General features: G+C 29.8%; 1 protein-coding gene across 1 annotated transcript in view; it reads left to right on the top strand.

The window, feature by feature from the left end:
- LOC148145083 (Fc receptor-like protein 5) overlaps positions 1–20,684 on the top strand; it is a 172,119-nt gene that overhangs the window by 109,687 nt on the left and 41,748 nt on the right. The window lies entirely within an intron of this gene.

Raw genomic sequence — 20,684 nt, forward strand, 5'->3', positions numbered from 1 at the left:
AATATCACCAACAATATCAACAATATGAACAACAATATCACCAGCAATATCACCAACAATATCAACAACCTCACCAACAATATCACCAAAAACATCAACAACAATATCACCAACGAGTTCACCAGTAATATCAACAACATCACCAATAATATCACCAACGATATCACCAACAATATCACCAACAACATCACCAACAATATCACCAACAATATAATCAACAATATCACCAACAATATCACCAACAAATATCACCAACAAATATCACCAACAATATCAACAACAATATCACTAACAATATCACCAACAATATCGCAAACAATATCAACAACAATACCCCCAACAATATCAACAACAATACCAATAACAATATCAACGACAATATCACCAACATTATCACCAACAATATCAACAACAATATCACCAACAATATCATCAACAATATCAACAACAATACCAACAACAATATCACCAACAATATCAACAACAATATCACCAACAATATCGCAAACAATATAAACAACAATATCAGCAACAATATCAACAACAATATCAACAATATCACCAACAATATCAACAACAATATCAACAACAATATCACCAACAATATCAACAGCAATACCAACAACAATATCACAACAATACGAACAACAAAATCAACAACAATATCAACAATACCAACAACAATATCACCAACAATATCAACAACAATACCAATAACAATATCAACAACAATATCACCAACAATTTCAACAACAATATCACCAACAATATCACCAACAATATCAACAACAATATCAACAACAATATCACCAATATCACCAACAATATCAACAACAATACCAACAACAATATCAACAACAATATCACCAACAATATCAACAACAATACCAATAACAATATCAACAACAATATCAACAACAATATCACCAACAATATCAACAACAATACCAATAACAATATCAACAACAATATCACCAACAATATCAACAACAATACCAGCAACAATATCACCAACAATATCAACAGCAATATCAACAACAATACCAATAACAATATCAACAACAATATCACCAACAATATCACCAACAATATCAGCAACAATATCACCAACAATATTAACAACAATACTAAAAACAATATCACAACAATACCAACAACAATATCACCATGAATATCACCAACAATATCAACAACAACACCAATAACAATACCAATAACAATATCACCAACAATATCATCAACAATATCAACAACAAATACCAACAACAATATCTCCAACAATATCAACAAAAATATCAACAACATCTCCAAAATCAGCAACAGATATCACCAACAACATCAACAACAATATAACCAACAATATCACCAATGTCACAAACAATATCAACAACAATATCACTAACAATATCAACAACAATATCAACAACTGTATCACCAACATTATCAACAACAATATCACCAACAATATCAACAACAGTATCACTAACAATATCAACAACAATATCACCAATATCACCAACAATATCACCAACAATATGAAAAACAATACCAATAACAATATCAACAACAAATATCACCAACAAATATCACCAACAAATATCACCAACAAATATCACCAACAATATCACCAACAATATCAACAGCAATATCAACAACAATATCAACAACAATATCACCAACAATATCAACAACAATATCAACAACAATACCAACAACAATATCGCCAACAATATCACCAACAAATAACTCCAAAAATATCACAAACAATATCAACAACAATATCACCAACAATATCAACAACAATATCAACAGTATCCCCAACAATATCACCAACAATATCAACAATATCAACAACAATATCACCAACAATATCACCAACAAATATCAACAAAAATATCACAATCAATATCAACAGCAATATCACCAACAATATCAACAACAATATCACCAACTATATCACCAACAATAACACCAATATCAACAACAATATCACCAACAATATCACCAACAAATATCACCAGAAACATCACAAACAATATCAACAACAATATCACCAACAATATCAGCAACAATATCAACAACAAATATCACCAACAATATCAACAACAATATCACCAACAATATCACCATCAATATCAACAGTATCACCAACAATATCACCAACAATATCAACAATATCAACAACAATATCACCAACAATATCACCAACAATATCAACAACCTCACCAACAATATCACCAAAAACATCAACAATAATATCACCAACGAGTTCACCAGTAATATCAACAACATCACCAATAATATCACCAACGATATCACCAACAATATCACCAACAACATCACCAACAATATCACCAACAATATAATCAACAATATCACCAACAATATCACCAACAAATATCACCAACAAATATCACCAACAATATCAACAACAATATCACTAACAATATCACCAACAATATCGCAAACAATATCAACAACAATACCCCCAACAATATCAACAACAATACCAATAACAATATCAACGACAATATCACCAACATTATCACCAACAATATCAACAACAATATCACCAACAATATCATCAACAATATCAACAACAATACCAACAACAATATCACCAACAATATCAACAACAATATCACCAACAATATCGCAAACAATATCAACAACAATATCAACAACAATATCAACAACAATATCAACAATATCACCAACAATATCAACAACAATATCACCAACAATATCAACAGCAATACCAACAACAATATCACAACAATACGAACAACAAAATCAACAACAATATCAACAATACCAACAACAATATCACCAACAATATCAACAACAATACCAATAACAATATCAACAACAATATCACCAACAATTTCAACAACAATATCACCAATATCACCAACAATATCAACAACAATACCAACAACAATATCAACAACAATATCACCAACAATATCAACAACAATACCAATAACAGTATCAACAACAATATCAACAACAATATCACCAACAATATCAACAACAATACCAATAACAATATCAACAACAATATCACCAACAATATCAACAACAATACCAGCAACAATATCACCAACAATATCAACAACAATATCAACAACAATACCAATAACAATATCAACAACAATATCACCAACAATATCACCAACAATATCAGCAACAATATCACCAACAATATCAACAACAATACTAAAAACAATATCACAACAATACCAACAACAATATCACCATGAATATCACCAACAATATCAACAACAACACCAATAACAATACCAATAACAATATCACCAACAATATCATCAACAATATCAACAACAATATCACCAACAATATCAACAACAAATACCAATAACAATATAACCAACAATATCAACAATAATATCAACAACAATATCTCCAATATCACCAACAATATCACCAACAACATCAACAACAATGTCACCAACAATATCACCAATGTCACCAACAATATCAACAACAATATCACTAACATTATCAACAACAAATACCAATAACAATATCACCAACAATATCAACAAAAATATCAACAACAATATCTCCAATATCAGCAACAAATATCACCAACAACATCAACAACAATATCACCAACAATATCACCAATGTCACAAACAATATCAACAACAATATCATTAACAATATCAACAACAATATCAACAACTATATCACCAACATTATCAACAACAATATCACCAACAATATCAACAACAATATCATCAACAATATCAACAACAATATCACCAATATCACCAACAATATCACCAACAATATCAACAACAATACCAATAACAATATCAACAACAAATATCACCAACAATATCACCAACAAATATCACCAACAATATCAACAACAATATCACTAACAATATCACCAACAATATCGCAAACAATATCAACAACAATACCCCCAACAATATCAACAACAATACCAATAACAATATCAACGACAATATCACCAACAATATCACCAACAATATCAACAACAATATCACTAACAATATCACCAACAATATCTACAACAATACCAACAACAATATCACCAACAATATCAACAACAATATCACCAACAATATCGCAAACAATATCAACAACAAGATCACCAACAATATCAACAACAATATCAACAATATCACCAACAAGATCAACAACAATATCAACAACAATATCACCAACAATATCAACAGCAATACCAACAACAATATCACAACAATACGAACAACAATATCAACAACAATATCAACAATACCAACAACAATATCACCAACAATATCAACAACAATACCAAGAACAATATCAACAACAATATCACCAACAATATCACCAACAATATCACCAACAATATCACCAACAATATCAACAACAATATCACCAATATCACCAACAATATCAACAACAATACCAATAACAATGTCAACAACAATATCAACAACAATATCACCAACAATATCAACAACAATACCAATAACAATATCAACAACATTATCAACAACAATATCACCAACAATATCAACAACAATACCAATAACAATATCAACAACAATATCACCAACAATATCACCAACAATATCACCAACAATATCAACAACAATATTACCAATATCACCAACAATATCAACAACAATACCAATAACAATATCACCAACAATATCACCAACAATATCAACAACAATATCACCAACAATATCATCAACAATATCACCAACAATATCAACAACAATACCAAAAACAATGTCACAGCAATACCAACAACAATATCACCACGAATAACACCAACAATATCAACAACAATACCAATAACAATACTAATAACAATATCACCAACAATATCATCAACAATATCAACAACAATATCACCAACAATATCAACAACAAATACCAACAACAATATCACCAACAATATCAACAAACATATCAACAACAATATCTCCAAAATCACCAACAATATCACCAACAACATCAACAACAATATCACCAACAATATCACCAATGTCACCAACGATATCAACAACAATATCAACAACAATATCAACAACAATACCAATAACAATATCAACAACAATATCATCAACAATATCACCAACAATATCAACAACAATATCAACAGCAATATCACCAACAATATCACCAACAATATCAACAACAATATCACCAACAATATCACCAACAATATCAACAACAATATCAACAATATCACCAACAATATCTACAACAATGTCAACAATAATATCACCAACAATATCAACAGCAATACCAACAACAATATCACAACAATACGAACAACAATATCAACAACAATATCAACAATACCAACAACAATATCACCACGAATATCACCAACAATATCAACAACAATACCAATAACAATACCAATAACAATATCACCAACAATATCATCAACAATATCAACAACAATATCACCAACAATATCAACAACAAATACCAACAACAATATCTCCAACAATATCAACAAAAATATCAACAACATCTCCAAAATCAGCAACAGATATCACCAACAACATCAACAACAATATCACCAACAATATCACCAATGTCACAAACAATATCAACAACAATATCACTAACAATATCAACAACAATATCAACAACTGTATCACCAACATTATCAACAACAATATCACCAACAATATCAACAACAGTATCACTAACAATATCAACAACAATATCACCAATATCACCAACAATATCACCAAAAATATCAACAACAATACCAATAACAATATCAACAACAAATATCACCAACAAATATCACCAACAAATATCACCAACAATATCACCAACAATATCAACAACAATATCAACAACAATATCAACAACAATATCACCAACAATATCAACAACAATATCAACAACAATACCAACAACAATATCACCAACAATATCACCAACAAATATCACCAAAAATATCACAAACAATATCAACAACAATATCACCAACAATATCAACAACAATATCAACAGTATCACCAACCAAATCACCAACAATATCAACAATATCAACAACAATATCACCAACAATATCACCAACAAATATCACCAAAAATATCACAATCAATATCAACAGCAATATCACCAACAATATCAACAACAATATCACCAACTATATCACCAACAATAACACCAATATCAACAACAATATCACCAACAATATCACCAACAAATATCACCAGAAACATCACAAACAATATCAACAACAATATCACCAACAATATCACCAACAATATCAACAACAAATATCACCAACAATATCAACAACAATATCACCAACAATATCACCATCAATATCAACAGTATCACCAACAATATCACCAACAATATCAACAATATCAACAACAATATCACCAACAATATCACCAACAATATCAACAACCTCACCAACAATATCACCAAAAACATCAACAATAATATCACCAACGAGTTCACCAGTAATATCAACAACATCACCAATAATATCACCAACGATATCACCAACAATATCACCAACAACATCACCAACAATATCACCAACAATATAATCAACAATATCACCAACAATATCACCAACAAATATCACCAACAAATATCACCAACAATATCAACAACAATATCACTAACAATATCACCAACAATATCGCAAACAATATCAACAACAATACCCCCAACAATATCAACAACAATACCAATAACAATATCAACGACAATATCACCAACATTATCACCAACAATATCAACAACAATATCACCAACAATATCATCAACAATATCAACAACAATACCAACAACAATATCACCAACAATATCAACAACAATATCACCAACAATATCGCAAACAATATCAACAACAATATCAACAACAATATCAACAACAATATCAACAATATCACCAACAATATCAACAACAATATCAACAACAATATCACCAACAATATCAACAGCAATACCAACAACAATATCACAACAATACGAACAACAAAATCAACAACAATATCAACAATACCAACAACAATATCACCAACAATATCAACAACAATACCAATAACAATATCAACAACAATATCACCAACAATTTCAACAACAATATCACCAACAATATCACCAACAATATCAACAACAATATCAACAACAATATCACCAATATCACCAACAATATCAACAACAATACCAACAACAATATCAACAACAATATCACCAACAATATCAACAACAATATCAACAACAATATCTCCAACAATATCAACAGCAATACCAACAACAATATCACAACAATACGAACAACAAAATCAACAACAATATCAACAATACCAACAACAATATCACCAACAATATCAACAACAATACCAATAACAATATCAACAACAATATCACCAACAATTTCAACAACAATATCACCAACAATATCACCAACAATATCAACAACAATATCAACAACAATATCACCAATATCACCAACAATATCAACAACAATACCAACAACAATATCAACAACAATATCACCAACAATATCAACAACAATACCAATAACAATATCAACAACAATATCAACAACAATATCACCAACAATATCAACAACAATACCAATAACAATATCAACAACAATATCACCAACAATATCAACAACAATACCAGCAACAATATCACCAACAATATCAACAACAATATCAACAACAATACCAATAACAATATCAACAACAATATCACCAACAATATCACCAACAATATCAGCAACAATATCACCAACAATATCAACAACAATACTAAAAACAATATCACAACAATACCAACAACAATATCACCATGAATATCACCAACAATATCAACAACAACACCAATAACAATACCAATAACAATATCACCAACAATATCATCAACAATATCAATAACAATATCACCAACAATATCAACAACAAATACCAATAACAATATAACCAACAATATCAACAAAAATATCAACAACAATATCTCCAATATCACCAACAATATCACCAACAACATCAACAACAATGTCACCAACAATATCACCAATGTCACCAACAATATCAACAACAATATCACTAACATTATCAACAACAAATACCAATAACAATATCACCAACAATATCAACAAAAATATCAACAACAATATCTCCAATATCAGCAACAAATATCACCAACAACATCAACAACAATATCACCAACAATATCACCAATGTCACAAACAATATCAACAACAATATCACTAACAATATCAACAACAATATCAACAACTATATCACCAACATTATCAACAACAATATCACCAACAATATCAACAACAATATCACCAACAATATCAACAACAATATCACCAATATCACCAACAATATCACCAACAATATCAACAACAATACCAATAACAATATCAACAACAAATATCACCAACAATATCACCAACAATATCACCAACAATATCAACAACAATATCAACAACAATATCAACAACAATATCACCAACAATATCAACAACAATATCAACAACAATACCAACAACAATATCACCAACAATATCACCAACAAATATCACCAAAAATATCACAAACAATATCAACAACAATATCACCAACAATATCAACAACAATATCAACAGTATCACCAACAATATCACCAACAATATCAACAATATCAACAACAATATCACCAACAATATCACCAACAAATATCACCAAAAATATCACAAACAATATCAACAGCAATATCACCAACAATATCAACAACAATATCACCAACTATATCACCAACAATCACAACAATATCAACAACAATATCACCAACAATATCACCAACAAATATCACCAAAAATATCACCAACAATATCAACAACAATATCACCAACAATATCACCAACAATATCAACAACAAATATCACCAACAATATCAACAACAATATCAACAACAATATCACCAACAATATCACCATCAATATCAACAGTATCACCAACAATATCACCAAAAATATCAACAATATCAACAACAATATCACCAACAATATCACCAACAATATCAACAACCTCACCAACAATATCACCAACGAGTTCACCAATAATATCAACAACATCACCAATAATATCACCAACGATATCACCAACAATATCACCAACAACATCACCAACAATATCACCAACAATATAATCAACAATATCACCAACAATATCACCAACAAATATCACCAACAAATATCACCAACAATATCAACAACAAAATCACTAACAATATCACCAACAAATATCGCAAACAATATCAACAACAATACCCCCAACAATATCAACAATACCAATAATAATATCAATGACAATATCACCAACATTATCAACAAAAATATCAACATTATCAACAACAATATCTCCAATATCAGCAACAATATCAGCAACAATATCAACAACAATATCACTAACAATATCATCAACAATATCAACAACTATATCACCAACATTATCAACAACAATATCACCAACAATATCAACAACAATATCACCAACAATATCAACAACAATATCACCAACAATATCACCAACAATATCAACAACAATATCACCAATATCACCAACAATATCAACAACAATACCAACAACAATATCAACAACAACATCACCAATAATATCAACAACAATACCAATAACAATATCACCAACAATATCAACAACAATATCACCAACAATATCAACAACAATATCAACAACAATACTATAAACAATATCACAACAATACCAACAACAATATCATCACGAATATCACCAACAATATCAACAACAACACCAATAACAATACCAATAACAATATCACCAACAATATCATCAACAATATCAACAACATTATCACCAACAATATCAACAACAAATACCAATAACAATATCACCAACAATATCAACAAAAATATCACCAACAATATCAACAGCAATACCAACAACAATATCACAACAATACGAATAACAATATCAACAACAATATCACCAACAATATCAACAACAATATCACCAACAATATCAACAACAATATCAACAACAATATCAACAACAATATCACCAACATCACCAACAATATCAACAACAATACCAACAACAATATCAACAACAATATCACCAACAATATCAACAACAATACCAATAACAATATCAACAACAATATCAACAACAATATCACCAACAATATCAACAACAATACCAATAACAATATCAACAACAATATCACCAACAATATCACCAACAATATCAACAACAATATCAACAACAATAGTACCAATATCACCAACAATATCAACAACAATACCAATAACAATATCAACAACAATATCACCAACAATATCACCACAATATCAGCAACAATATCACCAACAATATCAACAACAATACTATAAACAATATCACAACAATACCAACAACAATATCATCACGAATATCACCAACAATATCAACAACAACACCAATAACAATACCAATAACAATATCACCAACAATATCACCAACAATATCAGCAACAATATCACCAACAATATCAACAACAATACTAAAAACAATATCACAACAATACCAACAACAATATCACCATGAATATCACCAACAATATCAACAACAACACCAATAACAATACCAATAACAATATCACCAACAATATCATCAACAATATCAATAACAATATCACCAACAATATCAACAACAAATACCAATAACAATATAACCAACAATATCAACAAAAATATCAACAACAATATCTCCAATATCACCAACAATATCACCAACAACATCAACAACAATGTCACCAACAATATCACCAATGTCACCAACAATATCAACAACAATATCACTAACATTATCAACAACAAATACCAATAACAATATCACCAACAATATCAACAAAAATATCAACAACAATATCTCCAATATCAGCAACAAATATCACCAACAACATCAACAACAATATCACCAACAATATCACCAATGTCACAAACAATATCAACAACAATATCACTAACAATATCAACAACAATATCAACAACTATATCACCAACATTATCAACAACAATATCACCAACAATATCAACAACAATATCACCAACAATATCAACAACAATATCACCAATATCACCAACAATATCACCAACAATATCAACAACAATACCAATAACAATATCAACAACAAATATCACCAACAATATCACCAACAATATCACCAACAATATCAACAACAATATCAACAACAATATCAACAACAATATCACCAACAATATCAACAACAATATCAACAACAATACCAACAACAATATCACCAACAATATCACCAACAAATATCACCAAAAATATCACAAACAATATCAACAACAATATCACCAACAATATCAACAACAATATCAACAGTATCACCAACAATATCACCAACAATATCAACAATATCAACAACAATATCACCAACAATATCACCAACAAATATCACCAAAAATATCACAAACAATATCAACAGCAATATCACCAACAATATCAACAACAATATCACCAACTATATCACCAACAATCACAACAATATCAACAACAATATCACCAACAATATCACCAACAAATATCACCAAAAATATCACCAACAATATCAACAACAATATCACCAACAATATCACCAACAATATCAACAACAAATATCACCAACAATATCAACAACAATATCAACAACAATATCACCAACAATATCACCATCAATATCAACAGTATCACCAACAATATCACCAAAAATATCAACAATATCAACAACAATATCACCAACAATATCACCAACAATATCAACAACCTCACCAACAATATCACCAACGAGTTCACCAATAATATCAACAACATCACCAATAATATCACCAACGATATCACCAACAATATCACCAACAACATCACCAACAATATCACCAACAATATAATCAACAATATCACCAACAATATCACCAACAAATATCACCAACAAATATCACCAACAATATCAACAACAAAATCACTAACAATATCACCAACAAATATCGCAAACAATATCAACAACAATACCCCCAACAATATCAACAATACCAATAATAATATCAATGACAATATCACCAACATTATCAACAAAAATATCAACATTATCAACAGCAATATCTCCAATATCAGCAACAATATCAGCAACAATATCAACAACAATATCACTAACAATATCATCAACAATATCAACAACTATATCACCAACATTATCAACAACAATATCACCAACAATATCAACAACAATATCACCAACAATATCAACAACAATATCACCAACAATATCACCAACAATATCAACAACAATATCACCAATATCACCAACAATATCAACAACAATACCAACAACAATATCAACAACAACATCACCAATAATATCAACAACAATACCAATAACAATATCACCAACAATATCAACAACAATATCACCAACAATATCAACAACAATATCAACAACAATACTATAAACAATATCACAACAATACCAACAACAATATCATCACGAATATCACCAACAATATCAACAACAACACCAATAACAATACCAATAACAATATCACCAACAATATCATCAACAATATCAACAACATTATCACCAACAATATCAACAACAAATACCAATAACAATATCACCAACAATATCAACAAAAATATCACCAACAATATCAACAGCAATACCAACAACAATATCACAACAATACGAATAACAATATCAACAACAATATCACCAACAATATCAACAACAATATCACCAACAATATCAACAACAATATCAACAACAATATCAACAACAATATCACCAACATCACCAACAATATCAACAACAATACCAACAACAATATCAACAACAATATCACCAACAATATCAACAACAATACCAATAACAATATCAACAACAATATCAACAACAATATCACCAACAATATCAACAACAATACCAATAACAATATCAACAACAATATCACCAACAATATCACCAACAATATCAACAACAATATCAACAACAATAGTACCAATATCACCAACAATATCAACAACAATACCAATAACAATATCAACAACAATATCACCAACAATATCACCACAATATCAGCAACAACATCACCAACAATATCAACAACAATACTATAAACAATATCACAACAATACCAACAACAATATCATCACGAATATCACCAACAATATCAACAACAACACCAATAACAATACCAATAACAATATCACCAACAATATCATCAACAATATCAACAACATTATCACCAACAATATCAACAACAAATACCAATAACAATATCACCAACAATATCAACATAAATATCAACAACAATATCTCCAATATCACCAACAATATCACCAACAACATCAACAACAATGTCACCAACAATATCACCAATGTCACCAACAATATCAACAACAATATCACTAACAATATCAACAACAATATCAACAACTACATCACCAACATTATCAACAACAATATCACCAACAATATCAACAACAATACCAATAACAATATCAACAACAATATCAACAATTTCATCAACAATATCAACAACAATACCAATAACAATATCAACAACAATATCACCAACAATATCACCAACAATATCAACAACAATATCAACAATAATATCAACAATATCACCAACAATATCAACAACAATATCAACAACAATATCACCAACAATATCAACAGCAATACCAACAACAATATCACAACAATACCAACAACAATATCAACAACAATATCAACAATACCAACAACAATATCACCAACAATATCAACAACAACACCAATAACAATATCAACAACAATATCACCAACAATATCAACAACAATATCACCAACAATATCACCAACAATATCACCAACAATATCAACAACAATATCAACAACAATATCACCAACAATATCAACAACAATACCAATAACAATACCAATAACAATATCAACAACAATATCATCAACAATATCAGCAACAATAGCAATAACAATATCAACAACAATATCACCAACAATATCACCAACAATACCAACAACAATAGCAACAACAATATCACCAACAATATCAACAACAATACCAATAACAATACCAATAACAATATCAACAACAATATCATCAACAATATCAGCAACAATAGCAATAACAATATCAACAACAATATCACCAACAATATCACCAACAATATCAACAACAATATCAACAACAATATCACCAACAATATCAACAACAATATCAACAACAATATCAACAACAATACTAAAGACAATATCACAACAATACCAACAACAATATCACCACGAATATCACCAATAATATCAACAACAATACCAATAACAATACCAATAACAATATCACCAACAATATCATCAACAATATCAACAACAATATCACCAACAATATCAACAACAAATACCAACAACAATATCACCAACAATATCAACAAAATTATCAACAACAATATCACCAACAATATCAACAACAATATCACCAACAATATCAACAACAATACTAAAGACAATATCACAACAATACCAACAACAATATCACCACGAATATCACCAATAATATCAACAACAATACCAATAACAATACCAATAACAATATCACCAACAATATCATCAACAATATCAACAACAATATCACCAACAATATCAACAACAATATCAACAACAATATCACCAACAATATCAACAGCAATACCAACAACAATATCACAACAATACCAACAACAATATCAACAACAATATCAACAATACCAACAACAATATCACCAACAATATCAACAACAACACCAATAACAATATCAACAACAATATCACCAACAATATCAACAACAATATCACCAACAATATCACCAACAATATCACCAACAATATCAACAACAATATCAACAACAATATTACCAATATCACCAACAATATCAACAACAATACCAACAACAATATCAACAACAATATCACCAACAATATCAACAACAATACCAATAACAATACCAATAACAATATCAACAACAATATCATCAACAATATCAGCAACAATACCAATAACAATATCAACAACAATATCACCAACAATATCACCAACAATATCAACAACAATATCAACAACAATATCACCAACAATATCAACAACAATATCACCAACAATATCAACAACAATACTAAAGACAATATCACAACAATACCAACAACAATATCACCACGAATATCACCAATAATATCAACAACAATACCAATAACAATACCAATAACAATATCACCAACAATATCATCAACAATATCAACAACAATATCACCAACAATATCAACAACAATATCAACAACAATATCACCAACAATATCAACAGCAATACCAACAACAATATCACAACAATACCAACAACAATATCAACAACAATATCAACAATACCAACAACAATATCACCAACAATATCAACAACAACACCAATAACAATATCAACAACAATATCACCAACAATATCAACAACAATATCACCAACAATATCACCAACAATATCACCAACAATATCAACAACAATATCAACAACAATATTACCAATATCACCAACAATATCAACAACAATACCAACAACAATATCAACAACAATATCACCAACAATATCAACAACAATACCAATAACAATACCAATAACAATATCAACAACAATATCATCAACAATATCAGCAACAATACCAATAACAATATCAACAACAATATCACCAACAATATCACCAACAATATCAACAACAATATCAACAACAATATCACCAACAATATCAACAACAATATCACCAACAATATCAACAAAATTATCAACAACAATATCTCCAATATCAGCAACAATATCAGCAACAACATCAACAACAATATCACCAACAATATCACCAATGTCACCAACAATATCAACAACAATATCACTAACAATATCATCAACAATAACAACAACTATATCACCAACATTATCAACAACAATATCACCAACAATATCAACAACAATATCACCAACAATATCAACAACAATATCACCAACAATATCACCAACAATATCAACAACAATATCACCAATATCACCAACAATATCAACAACAATACCAACAACAATATCAACAACAACATCACCAATAATATCAACAACAATACCAATAACAATATCACCAACAATATCAACAACAATATCACCAACAATATCAACAACAATATCAACAACAATATCAACAATGATATCAAGAACAATATCACCAACAATATCACCAACAATATCAACAACAATATCGCCAACAATATCACCAATATCACCAACAATATAAACAACAATATCAACAATAATATCAACAACAATACCAATAACGATATCAACAACAAATATCACCAACAAATATCACCAACAATATCAACAACAATATGAACAACAATATCACCAACAACAATACCAATAACAATATCAACAACAAATATCACCAAGAAATATCACCAACAATATCAACAACAATATCAACAACAATATCAACAACAACATCAACAACAAATATCACCAACAAGTATCACCAACAAATATCAACAACAATATGAACAACAATAAAACCAACAATATCACCAACAATATCACCAACAATATCAACAACAATATCACCAACAATATTCGCAACAATATCAACAATATCAACAACAATATCACCAACAATATCAACAACAATGTCAACAACAATACCAACAACAAGATCAACAACAATATCAACAACAATATCACCAACAGTATCAACAACAATATCAACAACAATATCAACAACAATATCACCAACAAATATCACCAACAATATCAACAACAATATCGCAAACAATATCAACAACAATACCAATAACAATATCAACAACAAATATCACCAACAAATATCACCAACAATATCAACAACAATACCAACAACAATATCAGCAACAATATCACCTATAATATCAACAACAATATCTACAACAAGATCAACAACAAGATCAACAACAATATCAACAACAATATCACCAACAATATCAACAACAATATCACCAACAATATCACCAATATCACCAACAATATCAACAACACTGTCACCAACAATATCACCAATGCCACCAACAATATCAACAACAATATCACTAACAATATCAACAACAATATCAACAACTACATCACCAACATTATCAACAACAATATCACCAACAATATCATCAACAATATCACCAACAATATCAACAACAATATCACCAATATCACCAACAATATCACCTACAATATCAACAACAATACCAATAACAATATCAACAACAAATATCACCAACAAATATCACCAACAATATCACCAACAATATCAACAACAATACCAATAACAATATCAACAACAAATACCACCAACAAATTTCACCAACAATATCAACAACAATATCAACAACTATATCACTAACAATATCAACAACAATATCAACAACAATATCACCAACAAATATCCCCAACAATATCACCAACAATATCAACAATATCAACAACAATATCAACAACAATATCACCAACAATATTAGCAACAATATGAACAATATCACCAACAATATCACCAACAATATCACCAACAATATCAACAACAATATCACCCACAATATCACCAACAAATATCACCAAAAATATCAAAAACAATATCAACAACAATATCACCAACAATATCAACAACAATATCACCAACAATATCACCAACAATATCAACAACAATATCACCAATATCACCAACAATATCAACAACAATACCAACAACAATATCAACAACAACATCACCAATAATATCAACAACAATACCAATAACAATATCACCAACAATATCAACAACAATATCACCAACAATATCAACAACAATATCAACAACAATATCAACAATGATATCAAGAACAATATCACCAACAATATCACCAACAATATCAACAACAATATCGCCAACAATATCACCAATATCACCAACAATATAAACAACAATATCAACAATAATATCAACAACAATACCAATAACGATATCAACAACAAATATCACCAACAAATATCACCAACAATATCAACAACAATATGAACAACAATATCACCAACAACAATACCAATAACAATATCAACAACAAATATCACCAAGAAATATCACCAACAATATCAACAACAATATCAACAACAATATCAACAACAACATCAACAACAAATATCACCAACAAGTATCACCAACAAATATCAACAACAATATGAACAACAATAAAACCAACAATATCACCAACAATATCACCAACAATATCAACAACAATATCACCAACAATATTCGCAACAATATCAACAATATCAACAACAATATCACCAACAATATCAACAACAATGTCAACAACAATACCAACAACAAGATCAACAACAATATCAACAACAATATCACCAACAGTATCAACAACAATATCAACAACAATATCAACAACAATATCACCAACAAATATCACCAACAATATCAACAACAATATCGCAAACAATATCAACAACAATACCAATAACAATATCAACAACAAATATCACCAACAAATATCACCAACAATATCAACAACAATACCAACAACAATATCAGCAACAATATCACCTATAATATCAACAACAATATCTACAACAAGATCAACAACAAGATCAACAACAATATCAACAACAATATCACCAACAATATCAACAACAATATCACCAACAATATCACCAATATCACCAACAATATCAACAACACTGTCACCAACAATATCACCAATGCCACCAACAATATCAACAACAATATCACTAACAATATCAACAACAATATCAACAACTACATCACCAACATTATCAACAACAATATCACCAACAATATCATCAACAATATCACCAACAATATCAACAACAATATCACCAATATCACCAACAATATCACCTACAATATCAACAACAATACCAATAACAATATCAACAACAAATATCACCAACAAATATCACCAACAATATCACCAACAATATCAACAACAATACCAATAACAATATCAACAACAAATACCACCAACAAATTTCACCAACAATATCAACAACAATATCAACAACTATATCACTAACAATATCAACAACAATATCAACAACACTATCACCAACAAATATCCCCAACAATATCACCAACAATATCAACAATATCAACAACAATATCAACAACAATATCACCAACAATATTAGCAACAATATGAACAATATCACCAACAATATCACCAACAATATCACCAACAATATCAACAACAATATCACCCACAATATCACCAACAAATATCAACAAAAATATCACAAACAATATCAACAACAATATCACCAACAATATCAACAACAATATCACCAACTATATCACCAACAATATCAACAACAATATCACGAACAATATTACCAACAAATATCACCAAAAGTATCACAAACAATATCAAACAATATCAACAACAATGTCACCAACAATATCACCATCAATATCAACAACAAATATCACCAACAATATCAACAACAATATCAACAACAATATCACCAACAATATCACCATCAATATCAACAGTATCACCAACAATATCACCAACAATATCAACAATATCAACAACAATATCACCAACAATATCACCAACAATATCAACAACATCACCAACAATATCACCAACAATATCACCAACATCAACAGCAATATCACCAACGAGTTCACCAATAATATGAACAACATCACCAACAATATCACCAACGATATCACCAACAATATCACCAATAATATTACCAACAACATCACCAACAATATCACCCCAGTCCAATACCAGCACCTCCACATCAAGGATATTACAGAACAGAACATGGGCTGCTGGATCTCCCAGGAATATATTGTCCAGCAGGGGACAGTGACCAGCTCAGTGTCTGGAACATTCCTTTACATTTGACAAGGATGAGAAAGGGGATCTCAGGAATATAGTCCCACCAACCTCAGCCTTTCAAATGCTTTAATAAGGATACAGGAGCATCAATGTCCAGGCGAGGATCCAAACACAAATTATGTTCAAGCTAGGTTGCTACCACATCGCTCCAGACAGGGGGAGTTAGAGAGAAATGAATTCAACAAAATCTATTGTTCACAACAAGCCGTGAGGTTCCATTGGTGAGGAGAGCTCTCTTGGTTGTCTGGAAGTGAGACCCAGATGAAGCTAAATATTTTCTGAGGTCTCAATAGGAAGTGAATATACTTGTGCAGTCTCTTCAACAATGTCACCAACAACAAGATCATCTTCAGAATCCAAGTCTGTCAGGAAAAGATAGAACAATTTCATGGTCAAAATTTCATTGATTCCAAGTGAGAGTCGCTGATTTAACATAAAGTGTACAATAATTTTCAATTTCAAATGACAATTTAACAAAATCGAAATGATGGCTGATTTTATACAGTGCTATTCTGTTACCTTCCTTACAATGTCGCTATTTATGTAATTGGAAATTCATAACAGGAAGTACCAACTTTCTGTTTGGAACGTTCCAGATTGAGATGCTGTTTTCAGCATTAAAATTCACTGCTCCATTATTTATCTCGGCTCACGGTATTTTTTAAAGACCAACAACGATAGCTTTTTAAACCAG

The sequence above is a fragment of the Chiloscyllium plagiosum genome, unplaced genomic scaffold (genome assembly GCF_037043375.1).
Source record: "Chiloscyllium plagiosum isolate Xiang-an unplaced genomic scaffold, Cpla_swu_hap1 HiC_scaffold_26, whole genome shotgun sequence".
Taxonomy (NCBI): domain Eukaryota; kingdom Metazoa; phylum Chordata; class Chondrichthyes; order Orectolobiformes; family Hemiscylliidae; genus Chiloscyllium; species Chiloscyllium plagiosum.